Source organism: Nicotiana tabacum, chromosome 11 (genome assembly GCF_000715075.1).
Source record: "Nicotiana tabacum cultivar K326 chromosome 11, ASM71507v2, whole genome shotgun sequence".
NCBI classification, from domain to species: Eukaryota; Viridiplantae; Streptophyta; class Magnoliopsida; order Solanales; family Solanaceae; genus Nicotiana; species Nicotiana tabacum.
The window spans coordinates 50,347,511-50,364,826 of NC_134090.1; positions in this window are offsets into that span (position 1 = coordinate 50,347,511).

A 17,316-nucleotide genomic window follows, 5' to 3' on the forward strand; every position below is an offset into this window, starting at 1 on the left:
AGAGGGACTTTGAGTTGAACTCTCTTGAGAGTATTACCCTTGATTTCTGTGCATGTGCGTATTTTAAAGCTACACGTATAATTACTATATATAGAAAGATTGCTCTTACGAAGTTGAAACTTCCTCTTATGTAACTTCTTGACTGGCGATTTTTCTTTTGACCGGGGGGAGGGGCTGTCTGGACTTACGCTATTCTAATATCATATTCTGCTTTATTTAAGAAATAAAGGATCAAGATTTTTGAAAAATATAATTTTAAATATGTCATAATAATTATATTATATAATTATAAAAGCAATAAAATGTAAAATTTAAATTAAATATTATCCAAATTTATAATGTTATTATTCTTTTGGAATGAATAAAAAAATATTATCACATAAATTAAAATGGAGGAAGTATATTGTGTACCCTCCCACTTTATTTTGTCCTTCCTAATTTTCATTGTGATCCATCATCTTTAAGATATAAACTCATTGTACCCCATAGAAAATCTTGGGATGGAAATACACCTAGTTAACTTTTGTACCAATTGATATATATATATATATATAAACATTCCGATTATCATTTTTATGCACAGAAAGATTTGTTAAATGATTACAAATTCATCAACAATTTACTAAGTTTGATATTCTTGTTCGTTATGCATTGTGTGAGCACGTGATTTTTGTTTACACGACAATTACTTCAAAAGAAATCGAAAAATAAAAACAAATGGTCTTGTTGTACAATTTTTGGAATTTACGGGATCTTTGTGGTAGTTATTTGTAGTTTTGTCTGTGATTGTTTAGTTTTATCAAATAAGAATACAAAAATATATGTCGCGTGTAAGTTTAGGATATCGTTCTACTATTAGAAATTAATCAAACCATAATCTGGTTTTAAAAGGAAAAATCACAAAAAAAATGCATTTTTTATTTGTTTGTTTGTCATTGTGTGATTTTATTTTAATTAAAAGTTTAAAGGGTGTTATAATTGTTGTTAAGTGTTAATTAATATTTGTGTAATTTTATTTTAATTTTTATAATTTAATTAGGAATTGTGTTTAGATTAGAAATTAAAAGAAGGAAAAGAAAGGAGTTCAAAATTGAAGAAATTCGGACTTGGGCTTAAAATTGAGACCAAGAATCAGGCCCAATTCATTTCATGACCCAGTCCGGTCCCCTGATCTCTATGACCTCACCAAATGACGTTGTTTAACGCCTACCAGATCTGGACCGTTGATCAAACATATCTAACGGTCTAATTCAACTCCCATTTTTAAACCAAACGACGCCGTATAAGGATATTCAATCGGAGTCGTTCATCCCTCCCAATCCAACGGCTCCCAAGCTTTCCCTAGATACCCGACCCACTGATACCCGGATTGACCCATCCCCAACATTAAACCAAACGACATCGTCTCTTTAAGCTGAGAGATCAAGGCCGTTGATCATCAATGATCCAACGGCCACAATTCAACCCTCGTCCCGTATATAAGCCTTCCCCTCTCACCCCCGCGCCCTAAGCTACCCCCGCATCATCGTCCCCTTCCCAGACACCCTCAAAAACCCTAGCGCCGCCCCCCCTTTCCCTCACCGTAAACCCGGCGGCAACGATGCCGGTGACCACCAGACTAACACCCCTAGTACACCTCGACCCCCTGAACACGGATCCACAAGCCATGGGTTTCGAATCTTCCCTCACCGTCTCGAATCTTCGTTTGAAGATTCGAGCCGGACCCCAACCCATGCCAAACCACCCCAGATCCCTGCCAGGTACTCTCCTGACCTCCCTCGTGACCAAACCAAACTTGGTTTGGTCCGAATCTAACCAGAAAAATCTGAATCCCAAATCCGCCCTAAGAACCCTAGAAATCCAGAATCCGAAGTTTTTGTCCGTTTAAACAAGAAGGTTGGGGTCTAATAGACTTTAATCGAAGTGTTCTCAGTTGAGAACACTTCGATTAAAGTCCGTTCAACCCCAAAAGAGGTTCGATTCCAAATCCGGGACAGGGCAGTCTGATTTTTAACCCTTTAAGGTATTTCTTTTTCTTTTCTTTATTAATTCCATGTTGTTTGTTTGGTTATTGTTTGTTCGTATGTTTGAATGTAAGTTTGATCTGTTTTATTGTGTCAACTATTCTGTCCATCTCACCCAGATCTTTATTTGATCGAATTTGTTTCTGTGTGTTTATTACGTATAGTTACAGTTTGTGTAATCGAGTCGAGTAAGTTCCGTCAAGCAGTTAAGTTTCCCACAAATCCCCGTGCCTGTCAACATGAAATCATAATCTGTGCTTGTTCAAGTTTGTTTATCTGCTATTGATTTGTGCGCATTGTAATTCACACAGTCGATTCGATACATGTCGTCAATTAGTTTCAGTTTGGAATGATAGTAATTTGACTCCTGTTGGTTTAATTTTACTCGAATCAGTTGAGAATTGATTACATTGTGTGTTAGCCTTTTAAGTTAAATCAGAAACCACTTAAGGATTGATTGTAGCTGCAATTTTAATGAAGATTTCAGAGCCTAAATTAAGTGGACTGCCAGTTTGAGTATGGGTGAACCATTAGAATAGTCTATAGGGCAAATACACTTTGGCTGACATCCTTAAAGATGGGAAGTCAGATGTAAGATGAGTTTAATAATAAAAGGCTGGAAATGAGAATGGTAGTGGTACCTGCTGTAAAGTGGATATCCACTGCATTTTTTGAATTTCCGCAGATTTAAAGTAGAAAAACCCATGCCTAGACAGGGCTAAGTGGAAATGACAACCACTAGGAGTTGTTTTTAGGGCCTGGGCAGCCTGTCATTAAAGGGAAGGGGGGGGGGGGAACTTCTTTTCCGGGGGGGGATATAAAACCAGAACCAAGGAGCTGAAAAAAGGAGGAGAGACCAAGAGTTTAGAACCAGAAGAGAGGAAAAGGGGGTTTGAACCAAAAAAAAAAAAGAAACTTGAGAACAAAGAGGAAGCTGAAAATTCTGCCTTTCTTCGCCTTTCTTTCAAAATCAGCACTAATTGTTTTGTTTTATTCGAAACTTGGACTTCTTTCTTCGAGTGTCAAAAACCAGAAAGTTGTGGTTCCACTGTCATTGCGGATCCATCTATTTCTGCTTGGCCTCCGATGAGTCTCCGGAGTTTATTTTGGTTTGGATTTTCAGCACTATTCCCATTGGTTGTGGCTGAACTCTTCCATTGGGATCTATCCTGCTTACTTTACTGCTGAAACTGCTGTTTCTTTTGTTTGCTATTGTTGTTGGTTCGTTACTATTGCTGTTGCCGCTGCCATTTTGCTGCTGCTTATTTTTCTGTTTTCTTCTTCTTGTTGTTGTGTTTCAACATCCAGGTACATACCTCGAATCACCTTGATGTAACTTAAATTGAAGTTGAAACATGATTATGCAGCGAATCTGTACATGTGGATGTTATTTATCGCCTTCAATTCCATAGATGCCAAATGAAAGAGATTCATCTAATATTAGTTTTTTTTTTGTAATATATTTTTGTATGAATACTGGAAACATGACTGTATAATTGAAACTGTTAGGTGTGTAGGTTCTGTGACAGAAATTTAAATTATGTAGATAATTTATAAAGGTCATATCCCGTAGTTGTTGATTCGAAAAATAAACCTGTTTAAATGGTGACGTAAACTGGTAGGATATTAAGCAAGTAATTTCGCAGAATCGTTGAGTCTGCCGTATTTGAAGTTTGATTCGATGTAGTAAGGCTAAGGTTATGAACTTAATAGGCATGGGTTGATTTTGAACCGGGTTTGTCAGAGTTCTTTCAAAGGCAATAGATTTTCAAAGTGTCGATTAAGTTTAACAACTTTCGAATACGTTGGTAGTCAAGTTTGACCCATTTTCAAATAATAATTTTTTTTTAGTTCCAATGGTTCAATTTGTCTAATAATGTGAAGTTTAAATTAGTTAAAGAATAATTGGTTTGTTTTGACGATAGCACTTGTAAATTCTATATCTTATTTATAATTTCATTTTTTCTTTTAGTAATGTTCAATTATAGAATAAGGCATGAAACAATTTTCTTTTGAGTAAATTCGATTGCGATTTTGCGTTTAGCATTTTTGTAACCCAATAATTGATAAAAGGCTCAAACTTGCCAAGCTCGTAATTTAATTAGCGTATATTTTTCTTTCTTTCATTTTAGAGACAAACATAATAGAAAAATATAGTCGCTGTAGGTTTATCCTTTCAAAAATGAGACGAGCCTCGCCAAATAAAAATGCAAATTGCGGGGCCTTCAATAATTGGTCATAATAAAATACTTAGAATTTGGGATGGACTGTTTAGTGAATTTCACTGCCTTCCTCAAAGATAATAACGCGTTAGACTCTTTAGGCACGATTTAATTAAATTACATTCTTAAATTCGGGTGCGCATTTATGCGACCCAAATCCCAATCTCAGCGGAGTCGGAATGTATTAACAACTACGGGTGCATTGATTGTGACGTGGTTCGAGACGCATTTTCACAACGTTGCAATTCTATAAAAAATAAATGATAATAATAAAAGCGGTTTAAACTTAATAAAAGCACATAAGTCATAACATGTATTTAAATCAGATATTTAGCCATTATAATAATTTAAGAGACCGTGCTAGAACCACGGGATTCGAGGGTGCCTAACACCTTCCCTCGGGTCAACAGAATTCCTTACTTAGAATTTCTGGTTCGCAGACTTCATTTGGAAAGTCGAATATTTTCCTCGATTTGGGATTCAAGATAAACCGGTGACTTGGGACACCAAAAACCAAACCTTTCCCAAGTGGCGACTCTGAATTAAATAAATAATCTCATTTCGAATATTGTCACTTAAATTGGAAAAACTCCCTCGCGCATTTTACCCTTCGGGGCAGGCGCGCAAAAAGGAGGTGCGACACATTGAACTTTAAGTAGTACTACTCTCTCTCTCTTCTATTTTCCGTGACATTATTTTTTTCTTAGTTTGTTCTAAACGAATAGCATATTTAGAAATAGTTTGACTTTAAACTTCTCATTTTATTTACTTTTTGGCCACATGTATCATGACATATTTAAAATCACAAAGTTTTACAAGGTTTCTTTTTTTCATGTCCCATGAAATGAAATGAAGGGGGGGGGGGGGGTAATAATTCGTGTATACATAAGCTTTACAATTGGTTGATACGATACTTCGTTTTTCCATACGTAAATTAAGCCATTGTAGCTATCAATCTGCGTCAAATCATAAGGAGAAAGAGTACCAAGACATTGAAACTAAATACTAATATCCGTCATATACATAGAATAAAAGCTAATTGACAAAATTGTATATCAAATGAAGTTGTCGTTTATGAGACAATTAATCAATAGGAATGTCACGTTCATAATATAGACATGCTATTTATGTGACTTTGTCGCGCTGTTTATATTTGAAAAGGGCCAGAATAGTTTCACGTGAATATGATGTTGAGGCCGACACACCTTCTTGCTTTTGGATTCAAGTAAGTTCATTACGGGTGGCAAAAAAAAAAGGGAGAAATTCAAAAATAGCCAAATTTACAAGTAATCGTTCAAAAATAGTCTAGTTTTAAAAGTAATCGAAATTTAGTCACTTTTCATGTAAAGATAAATCTGAACGAAAATACTGTTCAAAATTCGGAAAAATACTCCAGCATAATATACTGGAGTTAATATACTGGTCCAGCATAATATACTGGAGTTTTGGAGCAACCAGTATATTATACTAGAGCCAGCAAAGTATATCGGTACAACATAATTTGCTGGAAATTCATACACAGGTGCATCAAACTCCAGTATATTATGTTGGACCGGTCTCTGTTGCAGCAAAATAGTGGCTATTTTTCATTGACTTGGTACCGCTGGCTATTTTTGAATGACTAGTCCGAAAACTGGCTAGACTGTACTATTTTTACGCAAAAAGAGGCCTAACCCATTTAACTCGCTCAATCTGTCTATTGTTGGGTTGGTCATTAACCTTACTATTTGTCGGTCTATTTTGATACAACACATCTCAGCCCATTTAAACTTGGACTGAATTTTAGCCCAAAGCGATCCATGAGTTACTGTACTAAAATATCTTTAAAATAATTTTTTTATTTGATATATTATTTATGACCATAACAAAAGAAAAGCAACTTATTTGGTAATTGAACAATACATAAGAAAACAACATAAATTAATTAAAACTTGGTAAGAGTTGGACATGTTAGACTATGACCCAAAGTTTAGTCTATCTTAATCCAGCCCATTCCAACCAAGTAACTTTTGGACGGATTATTGACCCGTCCTTTTATTGATTCAGCATATTTTAACTCGCCCAAAATCAACTCAACCCATTTGACACCCCTAAAGTTCATTTTTTCACTTTCTTCAAAAGAAGTGAAATTCGTATCGTTCAGCTCTTCTAAAATAGGTATTTAGAAGGAAAACACTTTTTTATCTTGGTCAAACTAACACTTTACAAGCGTTACATAGGCACAACGAAGGATATTTTCTGCCAAAATACAAATGTTTTCCTAGTTGACCATCAACTATACTAGCCAAAAGAACTCATCCTAATTAAACTCACATAAAGTGAAAGTTCACTCAAACTATACTTGTCCTCGTCCCAACTGCTCCACCATCTGCTTTATACCATCACTCAGGAAAAGTGAGTAGACTTCGAAAGTCCCTTTATGGGTTAAAGCAGGAGCTGAGGTGTTGGTTTGCTAAGTTGTCGGCTATCTTGGAGGACTTTGGGTTCAAGCATTCATATTCCGATTACTCTTTTTTTACTCTGAAAAAGGATGAAGTTTGAGTAAACGCCCTTGTGTATGTTGATGATCTAATTATCTCGGGCAATGAGCCCGAGGCTATCCGCGAGTTCAAAACCTATCTTGGAAAATGCTTTCACATGAAGGATTTGGGTAGATAGAAATATTTTCTGGGAGTGGAATTTTAGAAAGCATCTTCTTGAGTCAACGAAAATATGCATTGGATATTATCTCAGAGGTTGGGTTATTAGGTGCTAAGCCTGTGGGAATATTGTTGGAACAGAATCATCAGCTAACATTGGCGGGTGGTTGTGCGCCTGATGACCCTGAGCGTTATCCTCATTTGATAGGTCGACTTATTTATCTGTGCTTCACTCGGTCTGAACTGTCCTACAGTGTTCATATTTTATCTCAGTTCATACAACAACCAAAAGAGGAGCATTGGGATGCAGCTCTATGGGTTGTTCGCCACTTGAAGGGAATTCAGGACAAGATATTTTATTGAAAAGCAAATGTGATCTACGTCTCTATGGATGGTGTGACTTTGATTGGGCTGGTTGTTCCTTGACTCGACGCTCGTCACAGGTTGGTTTATCTCGTTAAGTGACTCGCCCATATCTTAGAAGACTAAGAAGCAACATACCGTCTCTCGATCATCTGTAGAGGTTGAATATCATTCTATGGCAATGACAATCTGTGAGGTGAATGGTTGAAGGAAATTTTGTTTAGTTTGGAGTGACTTGCACTTCCCCTATTGATGAACATATGGAGGCCATATTTTTTACAATAATGGAGGCTTATTAGGCTCATGAAGGTGCCAATGGATTTAGAGAATTGAGCCACAAATTTAAAATGCTTACACTATTAGCCTTAGTCCAATTGAGGCCCAAGAATTTCAAGAAATTGAAGAAGTCCAAGAATCCATTTAAGATTAGGATTTCTTTTTCCTAAAGATTGAGATTTCTTATTTCTTGTTTCCTAGTAATTTAATTTTTATTTTAGTAGGATTATATTTGTAGTTCTAGTCAAATTAGGATTGTTGGTATCCCATTCCTATTAGAATTCTTTTGTCTATTTTAGTTTGGATAGGTTTTCTTAGCCTTATTCTTATTCTAGTTTAATTAGGATGAGTTTTTCTTAACCTTATCAATTTTACTCATTGTAAGGTCTATTTAAGGGGCTTAATATGATGAAAATAAACATTGTTGATTAGTTTCTATGAGCATTAGCTTCAAAAATGTGATTGATTTTTATTTCATTCTTCTTCCTTTATTCAACGCTTCTTGCAATGTTGCAGGATTAAAGAACGAGAGGGTAAGGTTCTTTCATCTTACATTCTTCTAATATGAGTTTGAAGAATGCTTTCGCTGGTTTTGTGAAAACTTTAGCGGGGTGCTTTTGTTTTTCTCTCTTCTTTGTGCGTGAGAGGTGCAAAACCTCAAAAGTACATAATTTTGGTATCAGAACATAGGTTCCATATTCGAATTCTTGAATTGCTATCTTGTTCATCATGTCGTCAGACAAGAAAATTGAAAGTTCAGGATCTTCTTCAATTGATGAACAAATTTGGTTAAGAACTGCAACCCTTGAACGAGACAACGAAGAAATTAAAGTGCATCTAGATGACTTAAAGAAATCAATGCAGAATCTGACTCAATTAGTGGAAGGTTTGGCTATTCAAAATCAGCCACCAAATCTGCCACAACGCCTACAACCTCCACTGCTATCAAGACATAACATACCAGTGCTACCGTGACGTCTACCACTTCGAGATCCACCAATTTAACTGCGTAAAGCAGGACATATTGAGCAAGCGGAAGAAACTATAGCTGACCAAGGCATGAGAGTACCGAGTCGCCATGCTCACTATGATAAAAACTCATTCGGAATACTCTGATAATCAAGGTAGTAAAGAGTATGACTTTGATGAAGTTCAATATCAACATGATAGAAGGAGATTTCAGAGAAGGCCACACAATAATAATCGAGATAGGTATCAATGTGATGATATTAAGCTTTAAAGTTCGGAGTATGTTGGAAAACCTCAAGGCGATGAATTCAATGATTGGCTTATAACTAGTGAGCGTGTTTTTGATTATAAAGAATAATATGATGAGAAGAAGGTCAAACTTGTTGCTAAAAAGCTTAGAGGTTACACATCGCTATGGTGGAAAAACCTCAAGAGAGAGAGAGAGAGAGCCTGAAAGGAAAAACATGAATTCACACTTGGGAGAGAATGAAATGAGAATTGTGCAAACAGTTCTTGCAAGAGACATATGAAGAATATTCTTACTTGAAGTTTCATTCTTTTAGACAAGGAACTTTATTCGTGGATGAGTACACAAGAGAATTTGAATATCTTAGGCTCAAGAGTGACATTAAAAAAAAAATTAGCTCGCCTAATTGCTCGATATTTGGTTGATTAAATAAACCTATTGTGAATGTGATATGATTATAGCCCCATTGGACCTTTGGAGATGTTGTCAAACTAGCAAAGGTTGTAGAAAGACAACAGAAGGAATCAAAGCCACATTTTCATCAACTATCATCAAAAGGCCGAACATTTTCAACAATGAGAGTGCTAGTTCGAGCTCTACAAAGCCAAAATCATATACAACAAAACCAAGTGTCCAGAAAGTTGAAAAGAAACCCATGACTTCAGAAGCTATTAAAAAAAGATCGCAAAAAATGTGGGGGACTTGGGCATATACAAGCTGATTGTCCTAACAAAAAGGCATTCAACATCCTTGAAGGAGCAACTGATATAGAAGATTATCATGAAGAGCAACATGATGACAACTTGGAAGAAGTAGCTGAATATGGAGATGCTGGAGAATACCTTATGATCCAATGAGTTCTTCATTCAGATTCTAGCAAGGAAGAACCATGATTGCGAAACAATATTTTTCATACACGTTGCACATCTAAGGGAAAGGTTTGTACACTCATCATTGACCCAGAAAGTTGAACCAATGTAGTTTCTGAAGAAATGGTTACCAAATTGGAGTTTTAGACATAACCATTGCAGAAGCCATACCGCATGAGGTGGCTGGATGAAGGAAGGAACGTACAAGTTAGTAAATGTTGCCTTATTACTTTCTCTATTGGCATGAATTAACAAGATAAATTCTGGTGTGATGTAAGGCCTATGGATTCTTGCCACTTACTGCTTGGGAGACCATAGGAATATGACAGAAGAGAAATTCATGATGGCTTCAAGAACATTTACTCTTTCATCAAGGATGGAAAAAAGATCAAATTGCTCCCAATGAAGCCTGAAGATTTAAAGAAGTCAAATCCTAGAGTGAAGGAGACATACATCACAAGAGCTAAGGTAAAAGAATACTTGAAGGAGGGAGAGGAAGTACTTGTTGTATTAGCTGAGGAAGTGGAATCTATCACGAAGAAAGAGTCACTAGAAATAATTGACCTACGACTTCAAGCAATATTGGATGAGTTTCATGAGGTTGTGTGTGATACTACACCTTCTTCTTTACCATCAATGAGATAAATTCAACATCAAATTGATTTAATTTCAGGTGCACTACTTCCTAATAAAGTAGCATATAGAATGAATCCAACATAGCAAGAGGAACTTCAACGACAAGTCGAGGAACTACTAGATCATGGACTAATAAGGGAAAGTTTAAGTCCTTTGATGTACATGCCTTGCTAGTTCCTAAGAAAGATGGATCTTGGAGCATATGTGCTGATAGCCGTGCTATTAACAAGATCACCATCAAGCATAGATTTCCTATTCCTATGTTTGATAATCTTTTTGACCAATTACATGGGGCCAAGATATTTTCTAAAATTGATTTGAAGAGTGGCTATCACCAAATTCGAATAAAGGAGGGTGATGAATGGAAGACTGCATTCAAGACAGCAAGGGACTATACGAATGGCTTGTTATGTCATTTGGGCTCTATAACGCTCCTAGCACATTTATGAGACTCATGACCCAAATCTTTTAGCCACACATGGAAAATTTATCATTGTTTATTTTAATGATATACTTATAGCAAGGATAATCAACAGCATTTGAGATAAATTTTTGAAGTTTTAAGAGAGCAAACCCTTTATGCCAACTTGAAGAAGTGCAAGTTCTTTTCTGAGCAAGTCTCTTTTCTCGGTTATATTGTCTCAAGCGAGGGAATTCATATCGACTCGAGAAAGACTGAAGCTATTGCTAGCTGGCCTATTCCAAAAAGTTTAACAGAGATTCACAGTTTTCATGGTATGATTTTTTTATCGGTGTTTTATAAAGAATTTTAGCTCTCTTATTGCTCCTATTACCGAGTGTTTGAAAAACTCATTTAAATGGACGGATGCTTCCCAAAAGAGTTTTGAATTGATTAAGACAAAGATGACTCAAGCACTCGTTCTTGCTTTTCCCAGCTTTGATGTAATCTTTGAAGTTGAATGTATTCTTCCAGAGTTGGGATTGGATTTGTTCTTGGTCAAGAAGGTATGCCTATTTCTTATTTTAGTGAGAAGTTGAATAGAATTTGTGCTTTATTCTGATCATGAGGCCTTGAAGTATGTGAATAGCCAACAAAAACTCAACATTAAGCATGCCAAGTGGCTAGAATTTTGCAAGCCTTTCACTTTGTTATTAAAAATAAGGCTAGGAAGGTCAATCAAGTAGTTGATGCATTAAGTCGCAAGCCTTATTTTGTTTCTGCCATTCAAAATACTATTACGGGTTTTGAACACATAAAGTAATTATATGCAACAGATCCGGACTTTGGAGCTATTTGGGTCAATGTTGGGAGGGTCCTCAGGGTATGTTTGTGCTTAGGGATGGGGATCTTTATCATGGTAAGCAGCTTTGTGTTCCACAAGGAAGTTTGCGTGAATTTATAATCCGTAAGTCCCGTGAGGGAGGGTTAGTTGGCCATTTTGGGAAAACAAAGACTCTATGCCTGGTTCAAGAAAAATTCTATTGGTCTAAGATGGTTCGAGATGTCAATAATCTGGTTGCAAGATGTGAAATTTGTATAAAAGCAAAAATGCACAAAAGCAATTTGGGTCTTTACACTCCTTAGCAAATTCCTACTCAATCTTGGGAAGACATTAACATGGACTTTGTGTTGGGCCTTTCAAGGACTCAAAGAGGTAAGGATTCCATCTTCGTGGTTATCAATCGATTTTCGAAGATAGCTCACTTTATTCCTTGTAATAAGACTTCGGATGCAACAAATATTGGTCATCTCCTCTTTGATCATATTGTAAAATTACATGGAATTCCCAAAACTATTGTTTCAGATGGGGATTCGAGGTTCCTAGGTCATTTTTGGAGGACTTTATGACCTAAACTTGGGACTAAGCTAACACCTATCACTTCTCATCATCCCTAAACTGATGGACAAATCGAAGTTTTCAATCAAAGTTTAGGTGCTTTGCTTCATGGGTTAATAAAGAAGAATCTCAAATAGTGGGAGTTGTTACTTCCTGCTGCTGAGTTTGCCTTCAACAAGTCAACAAACCGCACTACAGAAAAGATTCCATTCGAAGTTGTCTATGGTAAGAATCCCCTTGGACCACTTGACCTTTCCCCTCTTCTAGTTACTTATTCTTTTAGTGGAGATATTGTTGATCGAGTTAAGTAACTCAAGAAACTACATGAGAAAGTTCGGGAACATATCAAGAAGAAAAATGCTAAATACAAAGAAAAGGCTGATACACATAGGAAATATGTGGTGTTCAAGGAAGGGGACCTGGTTTGGGTTCATATGAGCAAGGAGAGATTTTTCTAAACCACAAGTTTTCAAAATTACATAAGCGAGCTGATGGACCTTTTAGGGTACTGCAAAAGATTGATGATAATGCCTATTTCTTAGAGCTTCCCAATGACTTAGAAATATCATTTATCTTCAATGTAATAGATCTTACTCCCTACTATATTGATGACTCGAGGGCGAGTCCTTTTCAACCAGTGGAGAATGATGAACATATGGAGGCCATGTGTTCTACAACAATGGATGCTCATTGGGATCATGAAGGTGCCAATGGATTTGGAGAATGGGGCCACGAATTTAAAATGCTTACACTAATTAGTCTTAGTCCAATTGAGGCCTAAGAATTTCAAGAAATTGAAGAAGTCCAAGAATCCATTCAAGATTAAAATTTCTTTTCCTTAAAGATTGGAATTTCTTATTTTTTGTTTTCTAGTAATTTAATTTTTGTTTTAGCAGGATTATATTTGTAGTTCTAGTCAAACTAGGATTGCTAGTTGGTATCTCATTCCTACTAGAATTATTTTTCCTATTTTAGTTAGGATAGGTCTTCTTAGCCTTATTCTTATTCTAGTTTAATAAGGATTAGTTTTCCTTAACCTTATCAATTTTACTCATTGTAAGACCTATTTAAAGGGTTTAATATGCTTAAAATAAGCATTGGTGATTAGTTTCTTTGAGCATTAGCTTGAAAAACGTGATTGAATTTTATTTCATTCTTCTTCCTTTATTCAACGTTTCTTGCAAACTTGCGGGATTGAAGAACGAGTAGGTAAAGTTATTTTCATCTTGCATTTTTCTAACGTGAGTTTGAAGAATGCTTTCGCTAGTTTTGTGAAAAACTTTAGGGGTGCTTTTGTTTTTCTCTCTTCTTTGTTCTTGCGAGGTGCGAAACCTTGAAAATACATTACCTATTCATCTTTCTTGTGACAGTCAAGCAGCATTGCACATAGCAAAGAGTAATACATTGAAGTAGCTAGACTGTCATTTTATTCGTGACGAGATTGACATTGGGAACACTCAGAACTAGCTTTGTGCCTTTGCATGAGCAATTGGCAGATATCTTTATGAAGGCATTAAGAAAATCTTAGTATGTTACTCTCTTGTGCAAGTTGGGCATTTGTATTCCGCATGTGCCAGCTTGAGGGGGGTATTAAAGCATGTGTGTGCGTGTGTGTATGGGTATATATGTATAGTAAATATATTATATGTTTAGGACTAGGAGAGTTTTCCTTTTCCATATTTGTTAGGGCTAGTTTTCCTTTTCCATATTTGTTAGGACTAGTTTTCCATATTTGTTAGGATTAAGGTTTACTACTTGACTTGTATATATATTCTTGTTGGTCAATTGAAGAAGGCAAGACTTTCTTTTCCGCACTTGGCCATTGTGTGCTTGCGTGTTTGGCATAAGCATTTCTTTATACCCCTGGCCAGTATTCGAAAAGTTATCCTTTTATTAATGGAAAAAATTTCACCTATACATAGTTTTTTTTGTAATAAAAAGAAATCAATTATTGACCAGCCTTAGACTAATATGGACCAATAAAAAGAAATCAATTTTGTAATTTTTTTTTAGGAAAAAAAGACTAATAGCCTGTTTGGCCAAGTTTTTTTTTGGGCCAAAAGTACTTTTTTTTTTGTTGCCAAAAGCACTTTTAGCCAAAAATTGAGGTGTTTGGCAAGCTTTTAGAAGGAAAAAAGTGCTTTTGAGGAGAAACAGAAGCAGTTTTGGAGAAGCAGAAAAAAGTAGTTTCTCTCCAAAAGCACTTTTCTGAGAAACACTTTTGAGAAAAATACACTTAGAAGCAGTTTTCAAAAGCTTCGCTAAACACTAATTACTGCCCAAAAGTGTTTTTCAAATTAATTAGTCAAACACAAACTACTTCTCACCAAAAACACTTTTAAAAAAAGTACTTTTGAGAAAAACACTTCTCAAAATAAGCTGATTTTAGAAGCTTGGCCAAACGAGCTATAATATGGATTAGCCGGTAGATGTGCTTGTAGCTTCAATTATTAGTAATGATATTATCGCGAGTTAATAGAAAAAAGATAGTTAAACGCCATATGAATGAACTTGAAATTACTGACATTTTAGATCTTTCCCTTCATTAAATATATGAGGAGAAGACCTTTTAAGGGAATGTGTAAGAAAAGAAAACTTCAAGGGGTTGAATAAAATTCTCTTTTTTTTTTGAAGGGAAAAGATACTTATATTAATATTAATAAAAGAGGCAATTACTAGAGTAAAAGACCCATAGAGATGTCATTAGTACATAGTTGAGCCATGCCATATAGGGCATTGTCATTTCCTAGAGATGCTAGAGTGTTGCATGCATACATACTACACGACCGAACATAGTTACAGCTTTCTTGGTCCTTACAATACACTTCCATTGCACAGTTAGGTGGTTTAGAAAAATAAAGGGTTATGTCATGTTTTCACAAATACCACTGATAATGAAAACTATAGACTCAACATCTGAGTTTGAAGAAATTATTTGGAACAATCCAGTTCTGATCTATCTTGAATGACTGTGCAGTGTTCATATGCCTTTTCCTTATACACCTCTCTCTCTCTCTCTCGCTTAAAAATTCTCTCTCAAAAAATAACACTCTCTCCAATGGCTATCCCAACGACTGTATTGACTAGCGTGTTTCTTCACGCTCCACCAGATGGAGCCGCCGGGAAGCCTACTTACAGTGTGTAAGGAGAAGCAAAACATCCCTCTCGAGGGAGCGACATTACCCACTGAAGGAATTGAAAAGAAAATATCATATTCTACAATTGTTATGGCTCCTTCATCATCTTCTATGAACCCAATCTGCCATGAAAGGGAGAAAGTAATTGTAAAACATACAACTCACAATGGAATGACAACTGTGATTTTCAAGGACAAAGATTATTATGGCATAATGGCAAAAGAATGTAAGTGCACTATTGTTGGTAGATTTCTTAAACCCCACCCCCAAATTGATAGAATTAAGTCAAGATTAAAGAGCTTATAACTCTTAAAAGATCTGCCAGGATCGGTGTGTGTGAAAACTACAATGTTTTCATTGACTTATTTAATGACAAGGATTGGCAAATAGTATGGTTTAAAAGGGTAATTGACATTGATGGTCGACAAATGTGGTTACAAAATGATCGCCTGATTTTAAGCCTAAGGAAGACCTTCCTGTTGCTCCAGCGTGGGTTCTTCTGCCAAAATTGCCATTCCATTGCCACGCATGGCATTACGTTAAGCAAATTCTTAGCTCTGTTGGAACTCCGTTTGTCTTAGATGCTGCTACTTATGACAGAACTAGATCGCGTATGGCCAAGATCAGGGTGGGGGTTAATCTGCTTAAACCACACCAAGAATATGAGGACTCTCCATTGTATGGCTATACTCAGAAATTGAAATATGAGGGCATAGCTAAGTATTGTAAGCACTGCAGGAAACTGGGATACAATATGATTGAATGCAGGACTTTGGAGAAGAATAATACAACAAATGTGGAGGAGGTACAAGGAAAAAGTAATGAGCAGCCTCTTAAGAACAAAGTTGCAAGTAAGAAAGATGGTCATGACAATAATATAGAGAAAGTTGAGACAAAAAAAATGAAGACTCTGAAGACAGTAGAGGGAGAACAAAATCTGAAGACAAACACACAAAATCTTGATGAAGAAATGACAAAACAGAGGACTCATAATTCTCTAGTACAACAGAATCTCGATGCAGAAACAAGTAGAAAAAAGAAAAAGAAAGCAAAGAAGATGCCAAAAAAGAAGAGCAGTGTCAAATTCAAATCTGCAATCCGAGAAAAGAAAACTAAGATGCATTATAAAGTTAAGCCACCACTAGCTCAGCAACAACTTTCAGGCTCTATGATTGGAGATAGTCAGCAAGAGAGTGATGTCGAGCAGCTGAAGGTGAGATAACAGGTACTCTAAACTAGTATAATGATACGGAGAAGACCAAAGTAGATAGCACATGGAAGAAGGAATGGAACAATGATAAAGGCAACACTGATGAACAAAGATCCAAGGAAGACAAACATGGGCATACAACTGAGCATGTCTATTCAACTAGTTTACCCTCGGAGATCAAAAACCAAAAAGCCATAAATGTTTGTATTGATCTTAACTGGGAATACCTGACAAACCAAAGTCAGATGCCGAAATGTTGCAATAAAGGAAAAATCAACCATCTGGAGGATAAAGCTACTATGGAATCCAAAATACTGACTGGCGGAGATGAGGTTACTTCTCAGAACCAAAATGAAAATTCATCTCCTTGCACTAGAGGAAGAAGCAGAAACAGAAAGAATGACATGAAGAATAATAAACAAAAATATCTAACAGAGATATTTGAAATCTCTATAGGGAAGGGTGAATCTTGTGAATCCCCCTTGGCTAGAGGAAGAAGCAGAAACAAAAAAAAAATTGGAAGACAAACAAAAGACAACACATCCTCTTCTTGAAAAGGGAGAGAAAACAAACAAAACACCTCCCCCTCAATGCAATGATTAGTACAATTTTTTGGAATATAAGAGGAGTGAGATCCAAGAAAGCTATTCACAGACTCAAACTGCTTAACAACATTAACAAAGTGGTTTTTGTGGCTATTTTTGAACCTTTTGTTGATATGAGTAAGATCCATGGTTAAAGAAGATTTTAGGATTTCAACATTGTTAGGATAATGTTAGTGGTAAGATCTAGTGCTTCTGAAACTACCTAGATCACACTGAAGTGTTGGAAGACAATGCACAACAAATCACTCTCAAAATGAAAGATCATGTTGCAGATACAGGAACCTTTATTACAGCAGTATATGCCAAATGTACTACTAGTG